Consider the following 15,595-nt stretch of genomic DNA (forward strand, 5'->3'; position numbering starts at 1 on the left):
AGGGCAGAGACTTCTGGAATTATAGCTACACTATAATTGAGTTCCCGGCTGGCAAAAAGACCTTTGAAGACCGATTATCTCTGTTTACCTACAGAACAATAAAAGTTTGTAGAAGCCTATTTCCAATCATTCTCTTTTTCCACTAAACTAAAATTCCTCCAGTGCAGCCCAGGATGTGGGGCAGAGAGCTTTTCAGTTCTGCACATGGACTCAGAGACACCAGCTAATGTCTGACCGGGGGTTCATGTTTTAGGGCTGAAGATCTGATTAGATGGTCAGAAATCCTAACCCTCCCCCCACCCCATCCATTCACTTTATAATAAAATACAAGCTTTTTTTTTTTTTTTAATCCATTTGCTCACCTATAAAAGCCCCTGCTCATCATTGCTCATTCGTTTCGATATTGACAAATAATCTATGCTTTTTACTGATGGCACCCACTCATTCAATGATTTCCAATCTGTGGTCACATATATGTTCAAATGCATAAACGATGGAGCAAAAACGCAGTGTTCTTTACATAGTTCACTTTTTAACTGATTGCCATGAACACAAAGCCCCAGGAAATGGGAATCATTTCCAAATCAAGAGTATTTTGTTTACAGTGGTTTTGAAAATAATTAGAGGGAGTGGTTCCAGTGCCCTAGAGTCTGCACTTTCTGAAAATTCCCTACTAAAGATTTTTCTCAGGGTAAAGATTTATTTGGTGAGCTGAACTATTCATGTCTTTATTTTTTATTTTTTCATTTTTATTGGAGTATAGTTGCTTTACAATGTTGTGTTAGTTTCTACTGTACAGCAAAGTGAAATCAGCTATACGTAGACATATATCCCCTCTTTTTTGGATTTCCTTCCCATTTAGGTCACCACAGAGCACTGAGTAGAGTTCTCTGTGCTATACGGTAGTTATCAAATTTATACATAGTATCAGTAGTGTATCTATGTCAATCCCAATCTCCCAATTCGTCTTAAAGGAACAAAGAATGAACATGTGGTATATTTCATTCAATGCCCACCTCCTTCCTTTATTTCATTAGCAAACAGATTGCATGCAAGTATATCTAGGGCAGAAACCTCACTTCCTAAAACTTAGAGCTAAAAGTCGGTAACTTACTATTTATTAACCACCTACACGTTTGCAATACATAATAGATGATTCTTAGAGGGTAAAACACAAACGCTCTATAAAAGTGCCGAAAACACTATTAAGAAGAGACTTCGGCGCTGCCCTCCAGCGCGGGTGATGAAAAGCGAGCCAGACTGGGAGGCGGCGCGGCTGCAGCGCCGCGGGGAGGGCGGCTCGGGTCGCCTTCTGCAGCCGCGTCGCCGTCCGTTCCCGTCGCCGGCACGGGGGCGCCGAGCGGCTCCAGCCCTGCGCCGGGGCGGAAGCTGCGGCCGTCGCGGCGGCCGGATGCGCGTCCCGCCTGAGCGCCCGGAGGACACGCGGGAGGGAGAGTGAGCCAGAGGGACACGCGGCTGCGTCTGTTTGCCGCCGGAGGATGTGGTGGAACGGTGGGAGCTCTTCTGACGTGTCCACTGGAAGCTGTGAAAACACGGCTGCAGTCATCTTCTGTGTCACTTTACATCCCTGAAGTTCAGCTGAACACCATGGCTAGAGCCAGTGTCGATCGACTAGTGTCTCCCGGACCTCTCCATTGTCTAAAGGTGATCTTGGAAAAAAAAGGGCCTCGTTCTCTGTTTAGAGGATTAGGCCGCAATTTACTGGGGGTGGCCCCTTCCAGAGCAATATACTGTGCTGCTTATTCCAACTGCACGGAAAAGTTGAATGGTTTATTTGATCCTGATTCTGCCCAGGTACACGATTTCAGCTGCCATGGCAGGCATTTACTGTACATTTCTCCCGAGAAAAGAGTGAGATCGTGTCATCTCATGCTCCCCACCCGCAGGTCACTTCCTGTAGAAATATGGACTAACTTAAACCTCGTTGTACCGCAATCACAGCGACCAACCCCATCTGGCTGATAAAGACTCGGTGACAGCTTGATGCAAGGAGCCGTGGGGAAAAGCGAATGGGCGCTTTTGAGTGTGTCCGTGAAGTGTATCAGACAGATGGACTTAGAGGATTTTATAGGGGCGTGTCTGCTTCACATGCTGGCATATCAGAGACTGTTATCCATTTTGTTATTTATGAAAGTATGAAGTAAAAACTCCTGGAATATAAGATTGCTTCTATGATGGAAAATGAAGAAGAGTCTGTAAAAGAAGCATCAGATTTTGTGGGAATGATGCTAGCTGCTGCCACCTCAAAAATGTGTGCCATAACTACAGCACATCCACATGAAGTTGTAAGAACAAGACTGCGTGAAGAGGGAACAAAATTAGATCCTTTTTTCAGACACTGTCTTTGCTTGTTCAAGAAGAAGGCTATGGGTCTCTTTACTGTAGTCTGACAACTCATCTGGTGAGACAGATTCCAAACACAGCCATTATGATGGCCACCTATGAATTAGTGGTCTACCTGCTCAACGGATATCACCACCAGGCTGCTGTACTATAAAGAGGGAAGACCAAAAGATACAGTGGACCGTGGAGTACCGAAGCCAGCTTGGTGGACAGAAGGATAATAGTGTGGGAACATGGAACTATACCTAAGTGGAAGTTTGGTTGTAGGAATTAAAGTAATCATAACCCCATTACTTAGTCTTTTAGTAATGTGAGAAAAACCCTTGGCTGCCTCCACGAAAAAGCCTTTAGAAGCGCTCCTTCTTCAAAATTGCCATTTTCTCTACCATGTCCACAGGACACAGTTGGCATTTTGTTGATTTATGGCAATCAGAGTATAGTGTTTATTCCATGAGCACTTTTCCAGTCTTCTAGACAAAGCCATCTGTAACTATATATACTATACGATAACTATCCAAAGATAGTACTGACAGTCATAAATGTCTAACTTCTGTATAATTCCTATAAAATTGAAAAATAACAATGATAGTAGTATTTTCACATTTCCTTGAGAGGATCTGGCACTATATTTTAAAGTTAATCATTTGCCATTAGTAGTCACTGTTTTTGACAACAAATGAAGTAGTGTCTAAACGTGTTTATTTTTAGCTTTAAAATGTTTTGGTTTCCACTGCTCACAGGTGCTTTATGTTTAGCACAATTGAACACTTAAATTGTTTGTTAATGTATCAACTCAAATGGTAATAGTCTGGGACACAATAAACCAGTAAAATGTTGATTCTTGGCTAGTTCAGTGACTTGAGCATGTCCTCTTATCTTTTCTAACCTAATGATACATGAATGAATGCAATGTCTTTTCAGTGACTTATTGATTATGAACTTGAATTATCCCCTGTCATACCTAGGTATCATTTTCTTAAAGTGGAAAAAATTTACTGCTTCTGAATCTTTCTCTATTTGGTTTCACATTAGGAATTTGAACCTTTGAATTATTTCCAGAAGCTCTGCATACATTGCATTTATTTAGTAGAGAAACTGGTAATTTTCATCTTTGCCCTTACAAAGTGTTTTTTTTTTTTAAGGCGACGTTATAAATATCTGGGGCAGCATAAACATTATGAAGAAGGGCCCTCTGCTATCTGATTGAGCAAGTAGTGATCCTAATTAACTTATAGTTTTATAAATGAATAAACTGCTTTGGACAAGGAATTTATTCCATCCTAATTTCTTGAATGGTAAATCATAGAAAGATTCAAGTTAATTCAGATTAAGCGTGTTAACAGGATATAGCTTTTACATTTTGCTGTTGAGTTCAACTGCACCTTTTAATACTTTAAATGTATTATATGTATGGCCCTTATGAAGATATTTGCTGTAATTCTATGAAAAGACTTTCACTTACGGATGTTGCTATATGGTGTATGAAACTTATACAATTAAACTCCAGTGTGGTACTCAAAAAAATAAAAAAGAAGAGACTTCGTCTTGCAGGATTTTAGAGCTAGGAAGAGATCATCTAGATTAAACTCTTCACTCTACAGGTGACAGAACTAAAGTCCAGAGAGGTGACATGTCATTCCCAAGGTCAACCAGTAGTGATGGTACCAAGACAGGGTCCCAACTGGGCTGCGCCTGTGTCCTAGTCCCTCACTGCAGTGCTTTCTGATTGGCTAGAAACATATACGTAAGTGATCTTAATTATTTCCCCGAGTCTTTCTATCACAAGTGAATTAACAACGAAAATGATACCAAGGCTTTAGAAAAACAATTTTTTCGAGCCCTCCCAGCCACACACAATAGAAAGCAAATATCATCCGCTGTTATTTATACTCAGGAATTCAATTTTCTATTTCACAATCTCACAGAACAACTTGTGGCTCCTGGCAAGTCTGATGTAAATCCTGGAGCATGTAACTGACACTGTGTGCTAGAGGGATCAGAGAACTTGGTGGGATAAAGGACCCCAGCCCACCAAGGGCCACATGACTCACACAATTCAATCCGATGAAGAGGCTGGTGACATAGCCCCATCAGTTCGGTTAAATGCATTTCTCCTCCTCTTTCAAAGCCCCGCTCACTGCTGGTCCTTCCTTAGCCAAGACTTTTCCAACCACATTATTACTTCCCTATTATCCGTTTCATGTCATACTAACGTAATTAGGGGTGAGGATGCATCTTTCCTAATCACACCCAATTTCTCTTTATTTTATCTTCTGGGAAGAGAGACTATTTCAGGTCACCATCCATCCACGCACTAGACACAGACTTTTAAATGACTTGCTGTTTTCCGACAGGCATATCTCTGGAACACTGGAAAATTGATATTACACTTGCAGAATGGTGGCCTTTGAAATTAGGTCAATAGTAAAAGAGCTCCTGTGACTAGCAGTTTTGTTTGTCAGTAAATATTTGCTGAGCACCTGCTGTGTGTGCTAAGCTGTGTGGCTACAGAAATCAAGACATCTTTCAAGATCTCTAGAATTCAGTCTCCTTGGGAAGGAAGCTGAATGGAGATTTCAGTGTGACAAGGGAGATAAATGAGGAACCAAAGAAACAGAGAGGAGGGGTGTGCGGGGCCAGCTGGGCGAGTCAGTGAAATCTTACCTGGGGGAGGTGATGTTTGAGCTCTTATCCGATAGCCAGGCAGAGAGAAGACAGTGGCAACAACATCAAACTGGGGAATTATAAGTAGCTCCAGTAGTGCCAAAGGATGGCTCAGGAGCTAGGAGTCCCAGCAGATGGGTTGCAGCAGGTAAAAGGGGTTGAAGCACCCCTTCCTCTTCTGTAGCTTCTCTCTCCACAGAGCTCTTAGCTCCCAAATGCCAAAGATGACCTGATCTGTTTAGTCTGGTTGCCCAAAATACATTTCAGAATTCCTAGACATCTTTAAAATTCAGCTCCCATTCACTTAGGTTTTCCACCTCTCCCAAGGACACAGGCAATCAGTGCCTGGTTTTTGGAATACTGCCCTCAGGTTCACAGCTGCTGAATTCTTAAAGCACAATCAACAGAGCACAGGAGCAAACATTTCCCCATTAAATGAAGAACTTTGGGGGGTATTAACCAACTCCTTCTTAATGAAAAGTGATTTCCCACTTTGAAGAAAGGCTTTCCCCTTAGAGAAAAATCTGTATTTCTCAAATGGTTATTTCTTAAAATAGCTAGCAGGCCAGCATTATTTGTGGGGGTTTTTCTGTGTTTTGTCTTTGGAACTCTGAACTGTACTTAAAATATAGTATATTTTCAACAGTTAAATGGGAGAGAAGGGGGTATGGGTGGTTCAGAGAATTAAAAGTATATGAGCATTTTTCGGAGACTACTGGAATTTTTGTGTCCTTGGCCAGAGATTGTCTGAAAGGAGTAGAAAAATACTGATTTTTTTTAAGGAGTAGGTAAAAGTCCTGTAATACCTCTGGAGAGAATACTTCAGTTGGATTCAAAGGGGTCAGGTCTCTTTGTATAGATAATAGAGGCCATACAAAGAATGGATAATATTAACCATAGCAAGAAAGATGAAATATTTAGGTTGGTGTCTCCACAGGACCTACGACAAAGAATAACACCAACTTCATCTTACAAGTCTTTTTTTTTGCTATGTAATTAAGCCTTTTTTTTCCTCCTCTGCTGGGTACTGCTCAGTGCCTAACTCTGGCTTAAATTTTAAAGGCAGTAATTAAGCCCTAGAAACTTCTGGTGCCAAAGCTGTTCTGCGGTGCTGTTAGTACAGTAAATCACCAAGCTGCCCCCTTGGGGCTCCTTCCCAGAAGCTGTCAGAGGCAACTCCATGTTTATGGGAGAGTCTCTCGATACTTTATACTCATTGGGATAAAATTAAGTCAAGGAGCATTCAGTTAAAATGGCAGGGTAAGTAAATGAGCTGTACCGGGTCCCTCCATTTAATTTGCATCAAAGACTTCGAACTGAGGGAATAAAGATGCTGGAGCCGTGTTCTGGCTGAGTAATTCTGGGCTACAGCAGGTACAAGTTTGCTCATTAGGTCGTGGAAGACTGGAGACGTACCATCTCTTCTGTGGATGCTCAAAAAAAATAACACAGGCGTTTAGGGGCTCTGATACCAACCCCCAAACGGGACAAGAGCTGGTGAAGCACCAATGGGATAATATGCAACTCTCATACCTCGTTGGAGATGCAGAGAAGAAAGAGCACATATGGTTTGTGGCCTCTGGGAGTTTACATATTAGTGGGGAAAACAATTCAAAGAACAAGGGTACAACGAATGAAAGAGATGCAATAGGAATGATCCTGGATGTTTGGCTATAAGTGGTATTAATTAGAGAAAATTTGAAACTGTGAAATTTTGAGAGCCAAGAGAGACCATAGAAACTGTCTCATCTATAGGTCCAAGCCTTGTCTTAGAGATTCTGCTAAAAGCTTCCCATCATGTCCTCTCTGCAAGGTTGCCAGGAGAGGTTACCCCAGGTGGCAGTAGCAAATTGTCCTCATGTCACACTGAATACGTTTTTGTAATCCATCAGTCCCCATCACCAGCCACAATTCCATCCACATGCGTCTCTACATACACCCACGTGAGGCCTTCCTCGATGCACTTACCCAGTGTATGAACTACTCCGAGAGTGTATACATCACCCTCCGTCGATATTCCTGCTGATGCTCCGCAGGTGAGCCAGCCTCCTTGCCCCTCCCACCTGTACTCACGCTTCCTCCGTGGTCAGCGCCAAGCAGCCCAGCCCTTCCATCTGGAGTCTTCTCCAGAAGACTCCAAACCCCCTTCCTTGACCAGCAGCCTCCCAAACACCCCGAAGTGAGCCGTATTCAGCTCTCCTAACCTGGATCAATTGTTCTGCTTTATTCATTGACTTTGTCATTATACCATGTTAGTCTTTGAGAATCAGTATCTTTCATTTTTCACCCACTGTCCAATGTGAGAGCATCATGTAATGGATGTTTACCGAGTTCAACTTCAAGAATGAGTCCCTGATAAATGATTTCTGAATGACACTCTTTAGCACATTTAGAAGTGCATGCTTTACTGTATTTTGATTTACTCTTATCCGTTTGCATAAGTTTAATTCTGAACAATCCATCAACATTTTACCAAAGACTTCCCTTCCTAGTAATTGGGCATTCATTTTCCTAATACCTTGCATCCATTTAAAGGCAGTTTCCTGTTTTCATGCATTTTAAGCGTAACAAAGATTGAGTAGAGAGTAGACATCTATGGGACATCCCAACAGAATCTGCTCTAGTTTTGCCCAGTTCCTATAAAACTCCACTATTCTGCTCTCAATTACTCTTTGCTTGGTAACCATCTCAGCGTCAGTCAGAAGGCACATAAAGTCTCCTTGGTTAAGTCCAAGTATTGATATAATATCTGGGTCTCGCTGATTCTGTACCTTTGTAACAGTTCCTTAGAACCACTTTCAGAGGAAATGTTTGAGAATCATTGCTATCCTAAGCACATTTATCGTCTCCTGGCATTCAAGACTGGCTTGACCACGAGGACAGGGCCACTTGGCTTGCCCTGGTCCTTTAAGTGTTGCCTCTGGTACAGTATTTCCATCTCAGCATCATGCCTGTCTACACACTTCAGAAACTTCCCCTGGGCTGACCTGTTGTCTCTGTAAATATGAGGCAACTCACTTTTGTTAGAAAATGAGCAGGTGAAAAGCAAAGTCTTCCAACTCTGTGTAGGGGGAAGTTAAGACTCACCCAAACTTTCAAGGAAACAGTTATAGTGAAGGTGGAATTGGCAGTGGCAAGACAGAAATAAAGATTGCCCACTTCAAAGACCTGGTATAAATCTAGGACATGCACCCTTGCATTGAATATGGCAATTCCAGGTGACTCATGTGAATGAAAGAAAGAAATGATCAACCCCCACAGGAGTCAGACATTTCCCTATCCGTCTTTGGTCAGATTTCTCACATCCATATTGATGTGAGTTTTGCCTTCTTTGTGTCCTTTCACTATAAGCAGTGAAATTGATAAGGCAAGGCCTTAGAAGATGAGATAAGCAAGCTTTTTAAATAATCAGGAGTTGACTAAAGACATGGATCTTGCAACATGCATTTGTTGGTTTTTTCCATTATAACACATCATTTTTTCTCTCTCATTTAGATATGTATGCATGTATATATGCATACATATTAACTATGCATTTTAAAAAATTGTACCTGCTATTCTTTGAACTGCTTTTTCTCCCACACAATACATTTTATTTTCCCTTACAATTAAATGTTCTTTGTAAACATGTTTTTTTAACAGCTTATCTATCAAAAGGTTTCATTATCCGATATATTACTGTATTTGACCAGGACTCCACTGTTGGATATTTTGTTGTTAATCTTTGCTATTATGTATAACACTACAATAAGCATCCTATATATCTCTAAAAAAAGACATGGATCTTGCAGTGAATGCTGCTTTGAGAGTGAGAACCAGACCAATGTTAAAAACTCTGATTCCAACAATTCTTTAAAGAGCTGTAAATTCCTAAAAGGCAAATCTGTGTGCTGTGCTTACTGCATCCTTCATAATACTGAGCTCTGAGGTCTTAAACTAGAGAACACGCCCCAAAGTTTTGTCGACTAAAATGAATTATCGTCCCCACCAGTATCAGATTTCCATATCATATTCCACAGAAAAGCACGATGAGACACAATCTTATTAATTAAGATCCTATCAAGATTGTAAAAATATTCCTGGCAGAATTAAAATTTTCTATTTCTTTAGGACCAAGATTACTATGTATAATAATAGGTTGACAAGACATGGAAGCAACCTAAATGTCCATTGACAGATGAATGGGTAAAGATGTGGTACATATATATACAATGGAATATTACTCAGCCATAAAAAAAGAATGAAACAATGCCATTTACAGCAACATGGATGGACCTAGAGATTATCATACTAAGTGAGTCAGACAGAGAAAGACAAATACCATATGATATCACGTACATGTGGAATCTAAAAAATACATACAAATGAACTTATTTACAAAACAGAAACAGACTCACAGACATAGAAAACAAACTTATGGCTACCAAAGGGGAAAGGCTGGGGGGAGGGATAAGTTAGTAGTTTGGAATTAGCATATACTTACTACTCCATAGAAAATAGCTAATCAACAAAGACCTACTGTGTAGCACAAGGAACTCTACTCAGTATTCTGTAACAACCTATATGGGAAAAGAAAATGAAAAAGAATAGATATATGTATATGTAAACTGAATCTTTTTGCTGTACACCTGAAGCTAACAGAATATTGTAAATCAACTATAATCCAATATAAAATAAAAACTAAAAAAAAAGAGAAAAGAAAAAAAAATAGGCTGAAAACAGATTAGAAAAATTCCCTGATATAAAGAAGAGTTAGCATTACCATAAAAAAGCAGAGTGTTCAGAAAAAAATGCAGATATTTTAAAAGATTTATGCCATGGGTTGCCAGAGCCTTCTGATGTTTCCTGATGGCACTTTATGTAAAAGCTGAACTTTAAAAAAGTTTTACAGTTTATTTTAAACTTAATTTTGTGCATTATTAACTGAGAAGTATGCAACTGTGATAAAGTAGCTTGCTAACCGTAGCTACCGAGGGATTACACAAACTCTATTGTATTATGTAGTTGTTCTTTTGCATATTTCATTTACTCAAGGGGAAAATATTATAATTTGTAATTTCCATATTGTCAGATTATTGTGCACCCTCCAATGGTTACTCTCTCTATTTGTTTGGAATCTGTCCATTTCTGCACCATTTAATATGACAATTTGACTTCCCAAACACCAGAAGAATCTCGGAGGGCTGCATTTCCATGGAAAATTCCTTTCTCAGGAACCCAAGCTCAGCATTACCATTTGACACCACTCCTCCCCGCTCCCGTGAAGCTTAACTATTCGATTTCATCTTGCAATGATACCATTTCCATGAATATCATCTTAAATATATTATTTTAATGCTGAAGTAAGAGATGCAGGCGATGCAGTTATTACAAGTTTGCTCTCTGTAGCAACTACCTTACAAATGCACAGAGATTGCTGGGGTGATTGAATGCAGTCACTCTCTTGCAAAGACGCAAAAACAATTTCCACAGTATTTCATATGCCGACTGTATAAACAGCTTCCAAAATGATTGTTAAAGAAATTCTATTTGGTCCTTGCTCGAACGTTGTCCACACTTAACAACATTCTCTTCAACTGCCTTTCAGCCCAGAAACCAAGATGCTCAAATACCATCACACGGCCTTCACATTGGCCCATTTAGTTTTGCTTTCTTTCATCAAGTTGTTCCCCAAATAGGTTTTGCAATTAGTTCCCATGTTGTATCAATCATGAAAGTCTGTTTGTTTGATTCCATCCAGTCAGCAAATGTGTATTGAATGTCTACTCGAAGTTGGATGCTGAAAATACTCTTTTCTGCGATATTGTGAGCTGCTGGCTGGTTGGATCCTTTAAGGATTTTTTCAGGCTTGTTTAAGCTCTCAATTCTTCAAACCAGAGAACACAGATTTTTTTTTTGTTTAACAATAAGCTTTAGTTAACTTTATTTTTCATGCCCGTTAGTGTTGTTATGGAGTAACTTTCCTGAGTTCAACTAGGCGCTGTACAATATGTAGGATATAATAAAAATTACAAATATATACAAATGTAGAAGCCATCAATTAGATTGAATCTATATGCCAATGTATCATGGACAGCTGGACTCGAGTCCCTGACCTGTCCGTTACTGGTTGATGACCGTAAACTAGCTTAATTTCTCTAAGTCTCAGTTTTCTCATCTGTAAAATGGAAATAATAATAGAGAATGCCTCATAAGGCTGTTGGGGGATGAGATGAGATAATCCCTACAATCCACTGGGGTGAGACAGCGAATCTGGATGGCCCGGAGGCTTACTTGGGTCATTACGCAGAGAGTTGGCTCTAGGGGGCTGAGTTAGCAAAGTTCAACTGTTCATCTCCAGAGGGTCCCGCCAACCCGGGAGGCTTCCACAGTCACACAGTCACATAGTCGTCACATAGCTCTGTGGGCCCAGAACTATAAGTATGTGGACCGTGTTCAGGGCAGGACGTCCTTCCCTCCTTAAATAGTGACCAGAGTACGCAGCCCATTTATGCCTGCTCTGAAACATAGGTTAAGACATCAGGAGGTGGTGTGAGCTCTAATTCCTCTTTGCTTGCAAGTCACCCCTGCCCCATAAACTATTTATATTTGTATCTCAGTGTGCTGGTGCTGAGCATCTGTCATCCTTCAGCCAACAAGAAATCAGCACAGAGCCTGGCACACAGTAAGTGCTCGATAGATGTTCCCATGATGTCACTGATGATGTTGATGATGACGATGATAATAATAATGATGTCATTGATGATGATGATGTCATTGTACTTGTTTGAACCCTGGGTCCTAATATCTTAGCGTGAGCCAGAGGATTGAGTTGCCATCTGTAAGATGTGTGAATTCAAACAGACTTGGAAAACTTAAGCATGTTCAATTATGCCGAAGGTTGATGCAAGTGGTATTAAAAATTATTTTTTAAAAAACAAATGATCAGAATTGGCCTTTGTAAAGTGAAAATGGCACCCTATGTTTTTATTAAAATTATACCAGACTATTAGAAGACTATGTTTTAGCCTCAGATCGTCTTATATCTGATTTTTCCATTAAAATGTATGTGCCTTGAGGTTGAGGATTATGTTAATGTTTAGACGCAAAAGAGTTCACGATATAGTACAAGCCTTTGTAATATACTGAATAAATGAATAAAGAGATAAATCTTTCCAGGATTAATCTCCACCCACGACGATCCTTCCATCCTTTTAAGTCTTTGCTTCTTAAAGCTTGTATACCACAAAATCAAGCGTTGCAGAACAAAATATCTTGGGTTATTTTCCAACTCTTTCATATACATGATTATCTAATTTCTCTAAACTTTAAAGCCCTCAAGGTGAGCTGAAGTCCTTTTTCCAAATTGGACAATACACAACAAGTGATTAATTTACATTTTTAAAGCCTTAGAGGGGCCACGCAACATGCTAGAATGTGGAGATTCCTTAGACAAGGAACAAGACACAGTGCCCACCTTCAAGAAATTCCCAGTGTGGTGAGGAAGACGGATCGGGAGCCAGAATTTGATATACTGTGGATAAAGCTAAGCCCAGGGCTCTCGGTGAACACGGGGGAGGGAAGTGTAGCCCAGGTGGCACGTTTCATATAGTTGTTGTCAGGACTGGATGACGTAATAAATACCGGGCACCTAGCACAGGTGTCTGCTCCACAAATGTTCATTCACAGAACCTTCTTCCTTCTCACCTATCCTTGCTGCAAAGGACTCTATTGCTAGAATAAATTAAGCTGCTTTTTATGCTGATCTTAAGAGCACTGGTGGATGTGGCTGATATTTTAGGCTAGAAATAGGCCAGGTTGTATTAAATTCACTATATGCCTCACAACACAGTTTGATCACCCTGAAAACGGGGTGAAAACATCTCTCTACAAAAGGGTCTGTTTACTGATTCTAACATGAGCTCCTGTTCCTCTGGCTTGTGACTCTTGGAGGAGTAACAGCATTCTGGACTTGGAGAGACTCGAGTTCTATATCCTGACACAATCTTTCTGATCATGGTCAAGTTCATCTCCTAAACCTCATTTTCTTCGGCTGTAAATGGGGGAAAACGGTACCCACCTCAGGCAATCATTGTGATGATTCAGGAAGATGATTCATGTAAAGATCTTGGCTCATTTATTTATTCAATAAATATTAATTGAGCACCTATTCAAATTCCGAAAGGGAGGAAACGATCAAAGACCCAAGGGGGTACCACCTGGTACAGGTAAATACGCGGTCAAGTTTAGGTATTTTATCAGTACACACCTTTGTTCCACGTCTCTGGAAATGGAATCCAGGAGATTCCAAAAAGAAGAAACAAAAATAGCCAATAAATGTATGAAAAACTAAAATATTTTTACTATTCAAAGAATGCAAATAGAGAACTAGGAGTCACGATTTCTTTTCTCCTACCAATTGACAAAAATTAAAGGGAGACTCTAACCATTGCCAATGAGAATATATGAAAAGAATGATACTTTTGTACAGTTTGATCAGAATATCAGTTGGGACAACCCTAGGAAGGCATTAAGACTGTGAATATGCAAATCTTTGGATTTAATGATTTTACCTAGAAGTTTGTCCTAAGGAAATAGAAAAATAAAAGAACATAAAGGACAAAATATTACATATATTTTCATACTTATACATCATGGTTTTATTATACCTATAGACTTTAAGCCAAAATAAATTCGAGAAGAATTAAAAACTGGAATGTTAAAATAATAAATGTGTATGTGTAGAAAGTATGTGTAAAGATGTTCACTGAATCATTGTTTACAATCCAGAGAATTAGAAACAACCTAGTATCTCTCTTGGAGGATTGCTTAAATAAATGGCAGTATAGCTCTGTAGGAAAACACTGTGCAACTGTTAAAAAGGAAAAGGTAGATTTTTACTTTATTGAGATATTATTATGTATAAAAAGGTTGTCAGATGATATGTAAGAAATATATATGCACATATGTAATTTATATTGATGTTTGCATTTTAAAAATCTGAAAAAACATGAAACAAATTGCCACAGTGTGATTTACTCTTGGGATTACAAAATTATGACAATTATTTGTTGTCTGAAAAGATGACAATTGTATTTCTATTTTTAAAAGATATACAGGGAGCTTGTTAATCCTTAACACACACTAATACACACACTCTAAAGATCTTAATTTCATACACAAGTACTTTGCTAGGTCCGAAGAGACAGCTAAGCCATTCTGAGTGAGTCATTCATTTTGGAGTCATTGGTACCATTATTCCTTGTCAACTGGCCACATCCTGTTTTCCCTTTATCCACCGGTCAGCATCGTTTCATCCACCTGTTGGGATCGTCTCTCCAATCACACAAGAAGCCCTTTGAGAACTGGTTCTTGGTGTCGCTGACTCTTTCCATAGCTCACAAAATCCTCCATCACAGGGTCCCAATTCCACCAGGTTAGTCCTCATTCCCATTTCACGGAAGGAACAACCGAGGCCTAAGTTGAATGAGTAGCCCAGGATCACACAGCTGGGTCCCACCCTCAGCAGCCAGCATGGAGGGACCACATTGTAGACACTGAGCAGTTATTGACTAAAGCTGGGAAGGACATGCTCAAAAGCTTGGTTAGCATTAAAAAAGAGAGGGTGGAAGGATGCAAAAGGAAAGATCAGATCAAATTATTTCTTGCTTTAGGAATTCCAGGAGTTTTTTGGCCAGAAGAGATGGGAGAGAATCTTTCCTCTCTTCTCCTCAGCCACCAGAGACAACGGTCTCAAGTTTGCCCCCAGTCCCCCGGATTGTGGTGTAGTGTTAACTCAGTAACCAAACGTGCTGGCCCTGGGTATTTCTATTTGTAATATTGCTCTCATTTAGAATGTCATCTAAACGTGTTCCACGTTGTATGCCATTTAGCATCTGATGAGAAACAACTGTGGAAAAGCAAGTGGTCCTTTCATGGGACAGGTCCTTGTGAGAGATGCAAAAGCACATGCTTTAGTCGGTCGGTGGTTCTCTGGTGGCAAGATCGCCCCAGAGGGGATGATTATTTGTTCGTTTTGAGAAAAGACCCTTGGGATGTGATGATCAGATCTGCATAAGGAAATAGGGGGGGGAAACCCAGCAATAGCCAGTAACACATTCATTAATTAGTGTGAATGACAAATCTAGTTACAAGAGCAGGTTGGGACAGCTCCAAACTACCATATAAAGTTAGTTTTCTCCAAGCCATTTTGGCCACAATGTTCTGTAATTTTTCTTCTCTTGGGAGTCCATATTTTTCATTTATTTTTTTGAGAACTCTTTGATTACTAATAATAGTGATCTTCTGTCATAAAAGTACAAACAATTTTCTAAACTTTGTTTACTGTGTCTCTCAAAGTCACACTTGTTATTTTTTTCTCCTTTGGTGTTATATAAAGACTACCTTCCATGAAAATATTCCCCTATTTTGGTGCACATTCATTACCTTAGCATTCCAATCTTTAATTCTTCTTGAATTTATTGAGGCTTAATATCTATACATATATGTATAAGTAATGCTGTTGTAAGTACGAAAATGAATGTAGTATCTTGGTAAATAAAAATTTAAACATTTATATAACACTTTA

General features: G+C 39.7%; 1 pseudogene across 1 annotated transcript in view; it reads left to right on the plus strand.

The window, feature by feature from the left end:
* Nucleotides 1-13,898, plus strand: part of LOC309625880 (solute carrier family 25 member 36 pseudogene) — a 53,518-nt pseudogene extending 39,620 nt beyond the window's left edge. The window contains exons 2-3 of the transcript in view: nucleotides 1,430-1,850; nucleotides 1,963-13,898. The product of the transcript in view is annotated as a solute carrier family 25 member 36 pseudogene (transcript). The remainder of the gene's footprint in view (nucleotides 1-1,429; nucleotides 1,851-1,962) is intronic.
* Nucleotides 13,899-15,595: the final 1,697 nt, after the last annotated feature.

This window comes from Balaenoptera borealis, assembly GCF_965194805.1.
Source record: "Balaenoptera borealis genome assembly, chromosome: 3".
In the NCBI taxonomy this organism is placed as follows: domain Eukaryota; kingdom Metazoa; phylum Chordata; class Mammalia; order Artiodactyla; family Balaenopteridae; genus Balaenoptera; species Balaenoptera borealis.